The sequence below is a fragment of the Rhinoraja longicauda genome, chromosome 3, assembly GCF_053455715.1.
Source record: "Rhinoraja longicauda isolate Sanriku21f chromosome 3, sRhiLon1.1, whole genome shotgun sequence".
Taxonomy (NCBI): domain Eukaryota; kingdom Metazoa; phylum Chordata; class Chondrichthyes; order Rajiformes; family Arhynchobatidae; genus Rhinoraja; species Rhinoraja longicauda.
The window spans coordinates 45765611-45782649 of NC_135955.1; the positions used below are offsets into that span (position 1 = coordinate 45765611).

At 40.3% G+C, this 17039-nt stretch overlaps 1 protein-coding gene across 2 annotated transcripts in view; it reads left to right on the forward strand.

The window, feature by feature from the left end:
- The window catches only part of glis3 (GLIS family zinc finger 3), a 377909-nt gene that overhangs the window by 86756 nt on the left and 274114 nt on the right, over positions 1–17039 (forward strand). The window lies entirely within an intron of this gene.

A 17039-nucleotide genomic window follows, 5' to 3' on the forward strand; every position in this document is an offset into this window, starting at 1 on the left:
ATACCACAATAATTTGATAATCCCAGTAAGAGTTGGCCCCACAGCAAAACCAGAGAATAATTTGAGGCCCAGAACGGTCATCAGAGAGTCATTTTATTGCAACCATATTCCCCGAGCACCAATGACACACAAATGTAAATAAAGTTACATCTTTGCCTTGACATCAAACTATAATGTTCCATAAGCTGAGTGCATCTTTTCTATATGAGCATCCTTTAATATGCACTATCCCCATTTCCCTCGTTTCCCTTAAAATCCAGATTTGTATTGATCTTGGTTTTGAATGATTTCAATGACAGCTTCAACAACGTTGATTAATGATTCCAAAAATACACAATTTTCTCATTTGCTCATCTCAATTCAAAAAGTTTACCCTTTTTTCTCAGTCTGAAAAAAGATTGCGACCTGAAATGTCATCTGTCCATTCCCTCCACAAAGGTGCTGTCTTGATCTGGTGATTTTCTCCAGTACTTTGTTTTTTCTCAAGATTCCCGCATCTCATTTCCTTGTGTACCATAATTCTCTGATACCTGGTACTTGATTCTTCATTCAGGGGTCACAGTATAAGAGGTAGGCCAAACTATTTCTTCTAAACATTATCAAATATAGACTTAGTAACTCCTCATGCGGACAAGGATCCAAACTGAAGCCAGTTGAATGCATTCCCTCTATTGAAAGAACTTTTTTTTTCAGGAAAGGAAACAAAAATTGTACACATACTCTAGATGCAGACTCACCAAGGCCCCACATAATTGTAGGAAAACATCTTCAAACCTCATACCTTCTCATCACAGAGGTCATCCTGCCATTTGCCTTCTTCTTCACTTGGTGCATCTGCTTGCTGGCTTTCAGCAATTTGTATACAAGGACAGCTAAGACCCTTTTGAACATCAACACTTGAAAATCTCTAGTCATTTAAAACATGCTCTGGATTTCTGTTCAGTATATCAAAGTGGACAACTGCACAGTTTCTACATTACACTGGCATTTCAGCGTGTTCGGTTTGTGTTCCAAGGGACAAGAATACAAATGGAATCAGTGGTAAAAGAGATTATTATCGTATTATGTAGAGTGAGATGTACTGCATTACTGGCAGTATCGTTGTGTCAGGAACATTTTGTAATCTATTGACTCCCTTGCTGCTGTGCTAGGTTGGTGGTTGGTGGAAGTCTGGTATGAATTCCTGTCCTCAGCTGATGCTTCCACCTTACTTGATTTGGATAAAATGTATCTGAAAGCTGGTGTTGGGTGGGACTTGCAGAGAATCTTCCAAAACTGGATATTATTGCTAAGGCTTTATAGATTTCTACACATAGGTTCTGTCAGAAGAGGGAAAGTATAACTTACACATTGTAAACAGTAATCAACCATTTACCAGACACAACTCCTAAAATTACTTAGGCAATGCAATAGGACAAACAAATCAATGAGCATACGGGACCATTTTGGATAAGTGTATTAATACACAACTACAGAAATTTATCTAAAGACACTGTGACATGATGATGCAGTGGTAGAGTTGCTGCTTTACAACGCCGGAGACCTGAGTTCAATCCTGACCACGGGTGCTGTCTGTACGGATTTGTACATTCTCCCTGTGACTGCGTGGGTTTTCTCCGGGTGCTCCGGTTTCTTCCCACACTCCAAAGACATTCAGGTTTGTCGGTTAATTGGCTTTGACAAAGAATATAAATTGTCCCTAGTGTGTTGGATAGTGTTTGTGTACGGGGTGATCGCTGGTCAGCATGTACTCGGTGGGCCAAAGGACCTGTTTCTGCTCTGTATGTCTAAAAACTAAATCTTTTGACTTGTCCACATCTTTTGACGTGAACTGTCCACGTATGTCTGAAGTAGGAGCAGGCCAATATACATATTACATTCAGACCATAATGTCCATCAGCTCTATTTATTGGCTCTATCCATTGGGGGGCAGTGACATTATGATACCATTATAGACATAAATGGCTGATGTATACATTTCAGATATTCTAGTCTTTTATCAGAAAGACAATTTTCTAAGTCTTACTGCACAATCAAAATGGATTGAAATTAGATACATAGGATCTTGTATGATAGCAAAATGTATAAATAAATGTAGGAACATAGAAAATAGATGCAGGAGTAGGCCCTTCGAGCCAGCACCACCATTCAATATGATCATGGCTGATCATCTTATATCAGTACCCCGTTCCTGCTTTCTCTCCATATCCCTTGAGTCCAATAGCCCTATATCTAAATCTCTCTTGAAAACATCCAATGAATTGGCCTCCACTGCTTTCTGTGGCAGAGAATTCCACAGATCTGGGTGAAAATGTTTTTCATCATCTCAGTCCTAAATGGCCTACCCCTTATTCTTAAAAGGTGACCCCTAGTTCTGGACTCTCCCAACAAGGGGAACATTTTTTCCTGCATCTAGCCTGTCCAATCCCTTAAGAATTGTATGTTTCTATAAGGTCCCATCTCATCCTTCTAAATAGGGGGATGCAGGCCATGAGATTAGTTGGATTGAAATCTTGGTCAGCTCAGACATGGTCAAGTCAAGCCAATTTATTTTGACATGCATAAATACGGTGAGGTACAGGTACAATCAAAGTCTTGCTTGCAGCAGCATCACAGGCACCTGGACTCAGGCAATACACAAAAGCATAAACTATGCATTAATTACTCAAAATTCTACAAGACAGTGAAAAGAAAATGACTGCAAAAGCAAGACATTAGTGAAAAACACAATTAGAAAATAATTCCATGGTAGTGCAAAGAGGTGGTCCATACTGTTCCATTACTAAAGTAGGATTACAGTGGTGCAGCTCAGTTCAAGAATGTTGACAGCTGAAGGAAAGTAGCTGTTCCTGAACCTGGTGGTCTGGGACTTCAGGCTTTTATACCTCCTGCCTGATGGTAGAAGTGAGAAGAGGGCATGGCCGGATGGTGGGGAACCTTGATGATAGATACCACCTTCTTGAAGGAGTGCCTCACACAGATGCTTTTGATAATGGAGAGAGTTGTGCCCTTGTGGTGGGCCGAAGGGCCTGTTCTTGTGCTGTACTGTTCCGTGATATAGAAGTATAATTGAAGACCAAGAAGAGATGCTTGGACTCTTTTTTTAATATGCGGCCTTTTAACTTGTAGACACAAATGTCAATTGTCAAGTATCTTAATTGGCATAATTACTTTATTATCTAAGGAATTGCAAAGGAAATTAAATAATCTCATCAGCAAGTGTTCCCATTCCTAATCTAATAATAAACCACATGAAGGTCCCTTCACTAGCCCTCAGTCATGTAGCAATGTGCTGAGGTGCTGAATAGACCAGTCTCCACCAAAAACCACAACATTTCCTTTTTTCAAGCTGTGACAACAACTTTTGGGATTCTTGGGCCCCTTGATGTGCAGTCAAAATCAGACCTGATGTCATGGTTATTTCCCCCTCTGGGATTCTGGAATTCAAGTCTCATGTACGTGTGAGGAAAAGGTTGAAATAAGATCTAGCAGATTGGTCTTAGTAGAATCTGGTCTAAGCACCATTGGATTGGTCATTGGTGAATAAGAGCAGCTTGAAAGCATTGTCCGTCATACTTACCACTTTGATGATCAAAAGCTAACTGGGGTGTAATTATCAGATTGAATTTGTTCTGTTTTTTTGTGGGAAAAGTCTGAAGGTAATTGTTTACAGGTTGGATAGATACCAATGTTACTGTACTGAATAACCAGCTAATTCTGGAGCACATATTTCTTGCACTAGAGTTGGCATAGTTTCAAGGCTATAGTGTATTCAGTGGACTTGGTCATTTGTCCACAGCTTGTGGAGATAATCATATTTCCTGAAGAGGGGATATTATAGTAAAGGAAATCTCAGGAAAAGTCCAAAATCAATCAATCACTTGGCACAAATGTTAGATGATGGTTGTAAGCACATGGGGTTGGAATTTCACACTTGTACTGGGCTTCAACAATACCGAGGGCCATTTATGGAGCCTTGTGCTTATTTAGTTGTTAATAATTCACAACTTTTCATAGCTGAATCTGGCAAGGAAGTATTGAATTGTTCTTTCAACTGTTTTTACTATCAGGTTTGCATTGAGTTCTGTGTTTGTCCATTTCCTACACCCTACATAGTCTTCTATCCTGATAAATGGTCAAGATTAAATGAGGCATATGTGCTATCATGAACTCACAGATTGTGATGGTATAAAATGCTGCTGCTGCTGCTGGAGGTCTCGTGTGATTCGTGATTTTGCCCAGCTATCTTATTTTCAGCTGACAGTGCTGTTTATGAATCTATCCCATTTAGCTATTTGTAATGACACACAACATAACTTAGTCTTAAAATAGAAGATCTTGAGAAAGACATTGCAATTGAAACTCCTACTAATACTGTGATGGACAGATAGATTGATTATAACTAAGTTAACTTGTATTTATTCTTTCACCACCTGTTACTATTTGGCAGTTACATTCCTCGTGGCTCAGCCAGCTTGGGCGTGATGGTGCTATAAATGGTGATGGGCATTAAAGACCTTCATCCAGGATATAATCTGTGCCCCTGTACCATTTGGTGTTCAAGAAGAGTGCTTGTTGACAGTTTTGGAAGGGCAATACTGTAAGCAATAGGAATTCCATTTAATTTGGTCTGATGCCATGAAAATCCACACAGTCCAAATACAATATTGTATGATCTCAGGATTCATCTGTCCCAGCTGCATCCCTGTAGTTTATCTTTCCTTCTGTTTGGTTACCTTTTCTTCTGCTTGTGTTTGGAAGCAACTATTTACTTTCGTTCTTGCAACCTGTCTAATGACAGTACAGGTGCCAGGGGTTATGGAGAGAAGGCAGGAGACTGGGGTTAGGAGGGAGAGATAGATCAGCCATGATTGAATGGTGTAGACTTGATGGGCCGAATGGGCTAATTCTGCTCCTATCACTTATGAACATGAACTTATGACATATTTCAAATTCTAACTAATTTTCACCACTGGTTCCTTACCTCCTCATGTTAACTTTGTGCCTTTGTTTATTGACCCACAAGTGGCTGGAAATGCAATTCCGTTATGCACACTTTCTTAAATCTTTCATGATTTTAAGCATCTCTACCAAATCTTTTCCTTTAGATAATATTTTCTAAGCTTCTGAGTAGCAGGTTTGTGGTCTAAATTTCTCTACTTAAAGTCCATGATCACCAACATGCTTAATAGTATAGTTACACAGTTCTTCACTTTCAGTCTTTTCCATAAATATTGCAAGTATTCTTACAGTCCTATTAATTTTGTACAATATTAATTTTTCTTTCCTTGTTCTTCTTACCAAAACATAACAACACCTTTCTGCATTAAATTTCAAATGGCATGTACCTGCACATTCCAGCATCCATTTTTATTTAAGTTCATTACTACCTTCCTCACTATTTACATAAAATAGCAAACTTTAAAATTTTCTGTATGCGTCTTTATTATTACCATTGATCAGAAAGAGCAATAGGCCTAATATTGAACCCTGGGAAACATTTTAGAAAGTTTCCCTTCGCTACAGACCAGTTACCCTTTGGGAATATACAATGTGCGTGCTTGTATAATAGCATATACATGAAAGATCAAGAGCAGCGAAGGATCTAGCTCATAAATGAGAGCCAAAACAATCTTATAGATTTGTCAAAACCAGGACGTATATATTTGCAAAAACATATAAATAGCCATGTATAATTTAGTGGATTAAGATTACACAATTTAACAAAGGCACTGGAAGAGATTTTGAAATATCCTAGAGAGAGCTTTGGAATCTTAAAGAATCAAGACAATTATATCTCTGTCCCAGAAAATCATTATTCCATTGTATTTTTTGGCCAGTGGCCCACTTGATAATGCCACAGGCAACAACTGCCATGCTCTTTCTTCCATTAGGTAAGTAATTAATGCTTTGCTTGCCAGTTCACCCCAGTTCACAATGTTTGACATATGAGTAAGATAATTAAGTATGTGCACCATTAATTTTCATTTAATTACTGGATCTGCATGACTACAGATTTTACTCACGGGGACACATGAATACTAACTCCAAAGACGTACAGGTTTGTAGGTTAATTGGCTGGGTAAACGTAAAAATTGTCCCTAGTGGGTGTAGGATAGTGTTAATGTACGGGGATCGCTGGGCGGCACGGACTTGGAGGGCCGAAAAGGCCTGTTTCCGGCTGTATATATATGATATGATATGATATCATAACTTTGATTGAAAATATTGCATTTCCTTCAAGTCCAATTAGCATGCACATTTTTTTATGCCGGTGGCTAGAATTCAGAGAGCTGCCATGATTCATTCATCCATCCTTTAGCATTCTAACATCCCTCCATTTTTTCAGAGACAATGGCGCTCCTGTACTGAGGGAAGATAGAAATCTTGGATCATTTACTCTCTCTCCTGACTTAATTTCCATTTGAGAATCATTCCATATGGTCATTTTCTCTTTCAGATAATTCCTTGTTCCAAATCTACTGGTTCCTGTGTCCTTATTATGCACATGTAAAGTTTTCATCAGAAAATATATAAATGAAAACTAATTTCTTTATACCTTTTAAGCAATAGCTTTTATTCTGACACAAAACGGTTTAACAGCAGTCCAATCCATTGTGCGAGTGTATATCCACTACCATTGTCTAATGCCTAGTTTAGTTTAGTTAGTTTAGAGATACAGCGTGGAAACAGGCCTTTCGGCCCACTGAGTCCGCGCCAACCAGCGATCCCCGCACATTAACACTATTCTATACACACTAGGGACAATTTGCATTTATACAAAACCAGTCAACCTACAAATCTGTATGTCTTTGGAGTGTGGGAGGAAACCAAAGATTTCGGTGAAAACCTACGTGGTCAAGGCGAGAACATACAAACTCCGCACAGGCAGACAGCGCCTGTAGTCGGGATCAAACCCAGGTCTCTGGCGCTAAAAGCACTGTAAGGCAACAACTCTACCGCTGTGCCAATGTGTTAGCAGGATACTTTTATACCCACTGAGTTCTACATTGTATAAGAAGGAACTGCAGATGCTGGTTTAAACCAAAGATAGACACAAAAAGCTGGAGTAACTCAGCAGGACAGGCAGCATCTCTGGAGTGAAGGAAAGGATGACGTTTCGGGTTGAGACCCTTCTTCAGACTGGTTAGGGATACGGGAAATGAGAGATATAGACGGTGATGTGGAGAGATAAAGAACAAAGAATGAAAGCTGGAGAGCAGGAGGAATCACAGAGGGGCAGCAGCGAGAGAGGATGTTACAGATCTTATCGGAGAGGGAAGGAGAACTTCTTCAAAGTAGACATACCTTGAGGAAATTTTGCAGGGGGGCAGACAAAATGTGTCGAAGGAACTGCAGATGCTGGTTTAAACCGAAGATAGACACAAAACTCAGTAACTGTAGTAACTCAGCGGGACAGTCAGCATCTCTGGAGAGAAGAAAAGGGTGATGTTTCGGGTTGAGACCCTTCTTTAGACTGAGCTCTACATTGTGGTCTTTTGATATTTGGTTAGATGCATCATACCTTCAGGAATTCTGGTTCTTCTTCAAAAGATGTAACACTTTAAATGCATTAAACGCTTCAGAAACCCATCCTGCCCTCCTCCCCTCTTCCCACTCTTCCTAATATTTCCCAATCTTTACCCAAATGGTCAGTATGACATGCATATTTATTCTATCCAGGACAATTAAAATGATTTAACCATGCAGTTTATTTCCAGTTAGCATTTGGGACATTTGAGAAGACATAAATTCTGTCTCATCACATTTCCAGCCTTGGTAGAGCATAAAATTTACCAGTTTTAAAAAAATAATTTCAGAAATTAGGATGAGATGACGAAGTATTAATGTAAAATAAACACACCATGAAGATTCTTATTGTGCAGAGAGTGACTTTTAGTTGGAATAATTTGCAAGGAGGTGCAATAAGCACCAAAGAATGCCTTAGAAGGAAATCTCATCTTCATATAATAATACCATCAACAGACTCTCATTAATAGATCACTCTTATTTTATAATATCATTGAATCAATCAAATCACTTGAATTATGGAATTAAAGTGATTCCCTGGAAAAATAATGCCTTTCTAATCAACAAATCACAGTGTTATTATCTCTTCAATCAGCAAGTTTAATAACTTTATAGAAACACGTACAATTAAACATGCATATCCTGTAGTTAATGTTGTTTTAAACTGATTAACTTTAGTAGGCTTTTTTTTAGATATTTGCAATAATTGTACATTAGAATTTCTGGTTCAATTAGTTTTGCTTCAGATTCCAGGAATCAGCAAAAAAAAATCTTTAAACAGGAATCATGCTCCAAAGTTGATCAATAGGGTATTATTTTGTGACCTTCCTGGAAACAATAACTTATTAAGAATGCCAAGCTGTGATGACATCACCTCGCTGTTTACTGGTTAAAATTGGAATGGGAACATTAAGTCAACAGCTTGGCTTCAAAACCCAGAAGAAATTTTCATTGGCAAGTTTAATGTAATTATGAAAGGACATTTAAGGTTAATTGCTACCACACTTTATTCATGAAACAAAATGCAATAAACTATATTTTAATTCCATCTATTTCCTTAATTGTTAAAACAAAATATAATGATTTAACATATAAAACACTTCCCTTCAGTAGCTCATGTTTAACATAGAGTGTAGGATATGAGACATGGATGACTTTGCTGTAAACTTACAGCACTTGCAGTGCCAGAGACCCAGGTTTGATCCCGACTACGGGTGCTGTCTATACGGAGTTTGTATGTTCTCCCAGTGACCACGCGGGTTTTCTCCGAGATCTTCGGTTCCCACCCACACTCCAAAGACATACAAGTTTGTAGGTTAATTGGCTTTGTATAAATGTAAATTGTCCCTAGTATGTGTAGGATAGTGTTAATATGTAGGGATCGCTGGTCGGCATGTACTCGGTCAGTCGAAGGGCCTATTTCGAAGCTGTATTTCTAAACTAAACTAAACTAAAATGCTACAACCAACAGGACAAATGGATATTGTATTTTCCTCCTTCGTTCCACTTTCTTTCTTAATTTTTCCATTATGTTTTCATGATTTATTGATTTTTATCATTACTTGTTTTATAAATTAATAAGCCAATTAAAAAAAATCTGGCAAATCAAGTGAATCAATTTCTACTGAAGATTCCAAACAAAAAGGATTATTGTAATTTATTTGTGCAGCCACTTCTTGCAAAAGATTTGAATAATCTCTTTCCTCTTTTGTCATTTTTACTTTACTGACATAGCAAGCTTTCATCCTTAAGGATTTGTTATTTGTAAATGGTAGACTTAACAAATGTTTTTTCTCTATTTGACCTGCCAGTGCATCTCAGAATCAAGTCAGGTGAAACGTTGTTAACATTTAATTCATCATTGTTTTTAAACAGTTTTCTGGCTTTTTAAATGACATTGGTTAAGCTTGCGTTCGATGATGCCCAAGTTTATTTAGTTTGCTGCAGTTCGGGCTGCTCTACAAGATACTCACATGGTGTTGTTCACAGCAGATCACATTGGTTGCTAATCTCACATCTTTTCATATCCATAAAAACAGCTCAATACCAATACCAACTATTTACTCATTCATTTTAAAGTTACATAATGCATGCAAATCATCTTTAAAGCAATAAAATACGAATAATGCCACAAAGGTTTAATACATCCTTGTAAAGATATGAACAAAAAACACCAGGCTAAAGGAGGAAAATAACTACAGATGCTGGTACAAATCGAAAGTATCACAAAATGCTGGAGTAACTCAGCAGGTCAGGCAGCATCTAGGAGAGAGGGAATGGGTGACGTTTTGAGTCGAGACCCTTCTTCAGACTGAAGAAGGGTCTCGACCCGAAACCTCACCCGTTCCCTCTCTCCTATATGCTGCCTGACCTGCTGAGTTACTCCAGCATTTTGTGATACCAGGCTAGAGGATCTCAACTGGCCAGGTGGTCCCTGATGTTGCAGATTGGGACCCTTCAGATGCTGCCAGACCTGCTGAGTTCCTGAAGCACATAGGTTATTGCTCAAGATCCCAATATCTGCAATCTCTTGTAAAAATCTGGTTCTAATAAGAATCAGATAAGCCTGATAAGATACTACTGAGAACAGAGCCTGACTGGAATCCTATGAGACTTTTCTGTGATTGAAAAGCCTATCCACATTTACCCTATAGGTTCAAATGTTAAAGAAAACTGTAACCATCAGAACAGTGGGGCCAATTCTGCAGTTGTACAATGGACAGAGAGATAAGAATTGGAAGATGTTGACACAAGAAACTGCAAATGCTGGTTTACAAAAAAAGACAAAATGCTGGAGGAACTCAATGGATCAGGCTGCATCTCTGAAGGACGCAGCTATGTGACATTTGAGGTCAGGACCCTTCTTCAGACTCGGTCAGAAGAAGGGTTTCGAGCCAAAACGTCACCTATCCATGTCCTCCAGAGATGTTGCCTGACCTGCTAGGTTAGTCCAGCACTTTGTGATAGAATTTGAAGAGTTGACTGTGATCCTGCACCTATCATGGTTATATATTTGTATACTGAATTGCTTCTGTCCATTTCTTGTTTTACCTTCAATGAGGTCTCAATGAGGATTTAACTAACCATTGGCACATTTTTGCATGACATTTCTTGAGCTCACACTATTGTTGAACTACAAAAAGAAATGTTATGGATCGTAGAGATTTCAAAGGTAGTAGGCCAATTAGCCCATAAACCCACACGTCTTTGGGATGTGGGAAGAAACCGGAGCACCCAGAGGAAACCCACAAAGTCACAAGGAGAACACGCAAACTCCACATAGAGTGCACCCCAGATCGAACCTGGATCTCTGACGCTGTGAGGCGGGAGCTCTGGCAGATGCTCCACTGTCTTGACATTCAATGGCATTACCATCGCCGAGTCCTCAACCATCAATATCCTGGGTGTCACCTTTGACCAGAAACTCAACTGAACAAGCCATGTAAATACCATAGCTACAAGAGCAGCTCAGGGGCTAACTATTATACAGTAAGTGGCTCACCTCCTCACAACCCAGGTCTTTCCACGATCTAAAAAGCACAAATCAGGAGCACATTGAAAATACTCTATTTGCCTCAAAACTATCCAGGGCAAAGCAGTACATTTGATTGGCACCCCATCAACCACTTCATTTCCTCCACCATGTGTGCACAAAGGTTGCAGTAACTCTCCCTGGCAATTCCAACAACGCCACCCACAAAGGACAAGGGTAGCAAGCATATGGGAATGGTGCAGTCCTGACTTGAAAGTCCTTCTTGGTTAGCCTGCAACTCCCTGGCTGGGAGTAACTACACCAGAAAGACTGCAGCAGTTGCAGACAATAGACAATAGACAATAGACAATAGGTGCAGGAGTAGGCCATTCAGCCCTTCAAGCCAGCACCGCCATTCAATGCGATCATGGCTGATCACTCTCAATCAGTACCCCGTTCCTGCCTTCTCCCCATACCCCCTCACTCCGCTATCCTTAAGAGCTCTATCCAGCTCTCTCTTGAAAGCATCCAACGAACTGGCCTCCACTGCCTTCTGAGGCAGAGAATTCCACACCTTCACCACTCTCTGACTGAAAAAGTTCTTCCTCATCTCCGTTCTAAATGGCCTACCCCTTATTCTTAAACTGTGGCCCCTTGTTCTGGACTCCCCCAACATTGGGAACATGTTTCCTGCCTCTAATGTGTCCAATCCCCTAATTATCTTATATGTTTCAATAAGATCCCCCCTCATCCTTCTAAATTCCAGTGTATACAAGCCTAATTGCTCCAGCCTTTCAATATACGACAGTCCCGCCATTCCGGGAATCAACCTAGTGAACCTACGCTGCACGCCCTCAATAGCAAGAATATCCTTCCTCAAATTTGGAGACTAAAACTGCACACAGTACTCCAGGTGCGGTCTCACCAGGGCCCGGTACAACTGTAGAAGGACCTCTTTGCTCCTATACTCAACTCCTCTTGTTACGAAGGCCAACATTCCATTGGCTTTCTTCACTGCCTGCTGTACCTGCATGCTTCCTTTCAGTGACTGATGCACTAGGACACCCAGATCTCGTTGAACATCCCCTCTTCCTAACTTGACACCATTCAGATAATAATCTGCCTTTCTATTCTTACTTCCAAAGTGAATAACCTCACACTTATCTACATTAAATTGCATCTGCCATGTATCCGCCCACTCACACAACCTGTCCAAGTCACCCTGCAGCCTTATTGCATTCTCCTCACAATTCACACTACCCCCCAGCTTAGTATCATCTGCAAATTTGCTAATGGTACTTTTAATCCCTTCATCTAAGTCATTTATGTATATCGTAAATAGCTGGGGTCCCAGCACCGAACCTTGCGGTACCCCACTGGTCACTGCCTGCCATTCCGAAAGGGACCCATTTATCCCCACTCTTTGCTTTCTGTCTGTCAACCAATTTTCTATCCATGTCAGTACCCTACCCCCAATACCATGTGCTCTAATTTTGCCCACTATGTGGGACCTTGTCGCTCACCACCACCTTCGCATGGGTAATTAGGGGAGGGCAATACATTTATGGTACTTTATTTGTCACATGTACCGAGATACAGTGAAATTCATTTTTGTTCACTGTGTAGTCCAAGAATCATTATACATAAGTACTTAGATACATCTTAGATAAGCATCTCAGATACAGACAAGTGTGTAGCAGTAGTATACTGAGATAGTACACAGAATGGCACAATTTTCAAGTCCCAGTTGTTACAAGTGTATGGTTAGTGACGTGACCATGAAGGCCTGTTGTCCTGGCGGCGTTGCAGGATCGGCTTGGCGAAGCATGGCCGTGGTGTTCTCTGACGCCGCTCCACCACTCCAGGCCGCATCCGGTCCATGTGCTCGGCCTCTTGGAGCAGATCCCCTGGTCCAGCCGAGCCCCAGGCTGTTGCAGGGCCTCCAGCGGCCCGCTGCACTGTCGAGGCAGTGCACTCCCCTCCGGGAGTCGGTCTGTTTACCGGCCCTCCATCCAATATCTTCCAATCTAGGCGGGCGAGCCAGGCCTTCAAGGTGGGTTCCCAGTCTGCTGCACAGGTCCTCGATCTGTGGCAGGTACATCACCGGTCTGCGGTGGACGAGCTGGGCCTTCTGGATGGGTTCTAGTGTGCAGTGCTGGTCATTTGTCCATGGCGGACAAGTCTCCAGACTCTGGCAGGCCAGCTGGACTTTCCAGGCGGGTCCTCAGTCTTCTGTCCGCAGCGGACAGATCAGGGCCTGGCAACAACGAGATGCTAAAAAATCAATAGGAACAATCAGTAGGTTATCTGTAGCTGCTAAAGCTGTAGAGGGTATCTTTAAATCAAGAAAGTATTTGTGAAAACTCAGTAGCTTAACAGCACAATTCAGCAGCCCAATTAATTACATATAAATTAAACTGGTTTACTATTGTACTCCAGAAACAAAAGTTAGCTTTGGCTGTATATAGCTTAATCTTATTATAGTTGTCAAGCAATTATAACTAGTGAGATATACTGCAAAAGCAAGTTGTATTATTGTCAGTACTTTGTGAGGTCTGTTACCATGGATTCCATTTATCTAAGATTACATGACTGTGGAATTGAGCAGGAGAGTGGAGAGAATAAGTATTTAGTCATGAAGGTATCACAAAATGCTGGAGTAACTCAGCAGGTCAGGCAGCATCTTGGAGAGAAGGAATGGGTGACGTTTTGGGTCGAGACCCTTCTTCAGACTGAAGTCATGAAGTTCAGTATATCAATTTGTGTAGAAGGTTGGATGAATCAGTTGTTTTTGCAATGTTTGTATAATTTTCCCAATCTTATTCTCTATGGAGTATTTTTCTTTTTACCTGACTATTCCCTGCTTAGAATTATATTTAAAAATTGCCTTTCATTACTTATTAATGCACCTCACTCAGAACAATTAGTGATGATGTCATGGCAGTGAGAAACTTGATCAAGTCAGATCAGGTGGTGACTAATTTATTCCATCATATGCTGTGAATCATAACCTCGAGCTACTCTAAAAAAAAACATCTCGTAGGCATTCTATAAACAATGCTAATGTGATCTAGTACCATCCTGATTTTCCGAGACTCTTTCGAAATCCCCTATGACCACTGTAACATTGCCTATTTTACATGCATTTTCTATCTCCTGATGTAATTTGCACCATACCCTGGCTGCTATTCAGAGGTCTGTATATGACTCCCATTAGGGTATTTTTACCGTTGCAGTTTCATAACTCTATCCACAAGGATTTTACATCTTCTGATCCTATATCATTTCTTGCTAATGATTGGATTTCATTCTTTACCAACAGACCACCTCGCCTCTTCTGCCCACCCGCCTGTCTTTTTGATAGGATGTGTATCTTTGAATGTTCACCTCCCGGTTAAATTTTTCAATTTTGCTATTCAATGGTACTGGCCCATCCATCTGACAACATTGCCTTGCTTTTGGGCCTGTTATTGCACAAAGCCTCACTATTTTGGAATTGGAAGGTTTTGAGCAGTAAGTCAACATCAGTGGGTCCTCAGAGGGTAGGATTACGCTTACCATGTCGACCAAGAGTGGGTATGATTAGCTCACCCTCTGGCAGCAAGCTCAGATCTCTTGTGTATTATTATCTTTTCCCTCAGTCTCCAAGAATGCAACAAACAAGATTAAAGAACATATTTCCCCTTGCCAGGCAAACTGTTAATTATTTCCCTTTTTAGATTGAAGAATGCAGAGCGTTGGAGCATTCAACTCTTCATTCCTTTTGATGGTGTGCTCTGGTGATGGTTCTGCAGTTATAAACTGTCAATGTTATAAGGATTTCATAGTTAGGAGGAGGTCGCTGAAAAAATTAACATACTTGCTGATGATGTAAAGAAGAAAGTCGGTTGTCTGAGAGATTTACAATACAATACAATACAATATCTTTATTGTCATTGTACAAGTAGATTTGAGTAGGTAAAAAGCTTGAGCATAATGTTGGGGTACATGTGGAATTATACAGTTTGATAGGAAGAACAGAAATGCATTATTTAATTCTATTCGAATATTTAAATAATGTTTGGAGGATCTGGGCGACCTTGTGAGAAGGGGAGGGGGAAGTGGGGAGGGGGAGGGGAGGGTGCTGCACCAATGCAGGAGAGGGTTGGGTCCAACGGGTCCATTTGGTCTAGTTTAAGACTAAAATGAGAAATAATATCTCCTATCAGAAAACTGTTATTCTTTGGAACTCTCTACTTCAGGAAACTGGTTCCAGATACGTTAATTATACAACATGTTTATATATATTTTTGAACTCAATGTGAATCAAGGCTTATTGCGAATGTACGGGAAAGTACGGGAGTATGGGCCAAAGATAAAATGGGCCATGATTTTGTTGAACGTCAAGATAGTCTTCCTAGAATGTTTGGTCTACTTGTGCTCCTACTACTTACATGATGTCTTCTCTTCAGATGACACCACTTAACATTTTACTACATTAAAAAAATCACAACTGAAACTGAGCCACAAGGTTTTATAGATTTAAGACCACTAATTCTACATATTATATTATCGCACCCTAGAAAATGGGTTGCTTTGTAAACAGGGCATAATCCCATATTCTGCATGCACATGAGGATGCCAGAAGTATTAGCATAGCAAATATTCACAAGTTTTAGTTGTTTATTATTGTGAGCTATAGACACTGGTCATTTAGTCACCTCTGTGGAGGCAGCTATCAGAACTATAGTGGTGATTGGGAAACGAGATGGAAATGTTGGAGTGAAGGAAGATTTGGTCAGCTGAGACACTGGCTCAGGACCTGTGGCCACGAGTGGGAAGGCACTCTAGATATGTGTGTGGTAACCAGCAACTTCATGGAAGTCTGTTCCTCCCAGCAGCACAATAGATAACTACCTCTTGAAGGTGTTCACTATTCACTAGCAGCCACCACCTAACTCTTAATATGGAGTGTAAAGAAAATCCCTGGATTATTTTCTAACGCTTTATTAATCCCTTTCCCCTTACTCTTTCATCCTTACCTCTTATAATAATTGCTAGATTATCATGAACTTCCTTGACACCAAGTTTGAGAATATCCAGTCTGTTATCTCTGTTGCTTTTCTACTTTCCCTTGGTTCACTGGGCTATACTTCTGATATTGAACCACACTCCACCTGCTCCAAAACTCCCTCTCCAGTTACTAACTTTTGTGTTTGATTTCTCACTCATCTCTCTTCATGATGCCTCTGAACATGTCTTGGCCATTGGACCCACTGCCAGCTTGAGTATATAATAACAGAACTACTGATCATCCAATGTCACTTCTTGCCTCATATATTAGCAGACATTGTTCTCTCCTCAAATACTTTACCAATTTCCATGAAATCTGAAATCTTTGACCCTCTCCTCCAAAGACTTGCCCAAGTCCCTTCCATACTTGGAAGCTACCAGCCCCATCTCAATCTCCCTTTCTGTTTCAAAGTCATTGAGTGTGATGTGGCCTTGTAAATTCATGTAGTTTATCTGAAATTATTTGCATTAATGTGACCAAATTGGCATCCTCCCAACATGTTCAGCAAAACCTTTCTGAACCAAGATACAAAACCTTTCTGAACCAAGATAATATCCCATGTAATAGTGACAGCTCCTTGCTTTGCTCTTCCCCTCTGCAGTCTTTAGCAAGGTTGACCACAGCATACTTCTCCAATCCCTTTAAATCACTATTGTGCTGCATGGGACTGCACTTGTCCTGATCAATTATTAAGTGCCTAACATTAGCAAGGGTATCACCACATATGCTTTCACTTTCCTTTCATTGGTCATTTCTTCTGGTGTTCCTCAAGAATCTAACCTTAATTCAGCTCCATCTATCAACAGTTTTTGGCAATATCATCTGAACACATTTGTCGCTATTTTTCACATTACACTAATGACACCTTGCTTTGCCTTCTGCCAGCTCTCGTAATCCTTCTACTCTCCTTAAATGCTCAGACATTTGGTCCAATAACCCCCCCCCCCCCCCTCCTCCCCTCTATCTCTCTCTCACACACACACT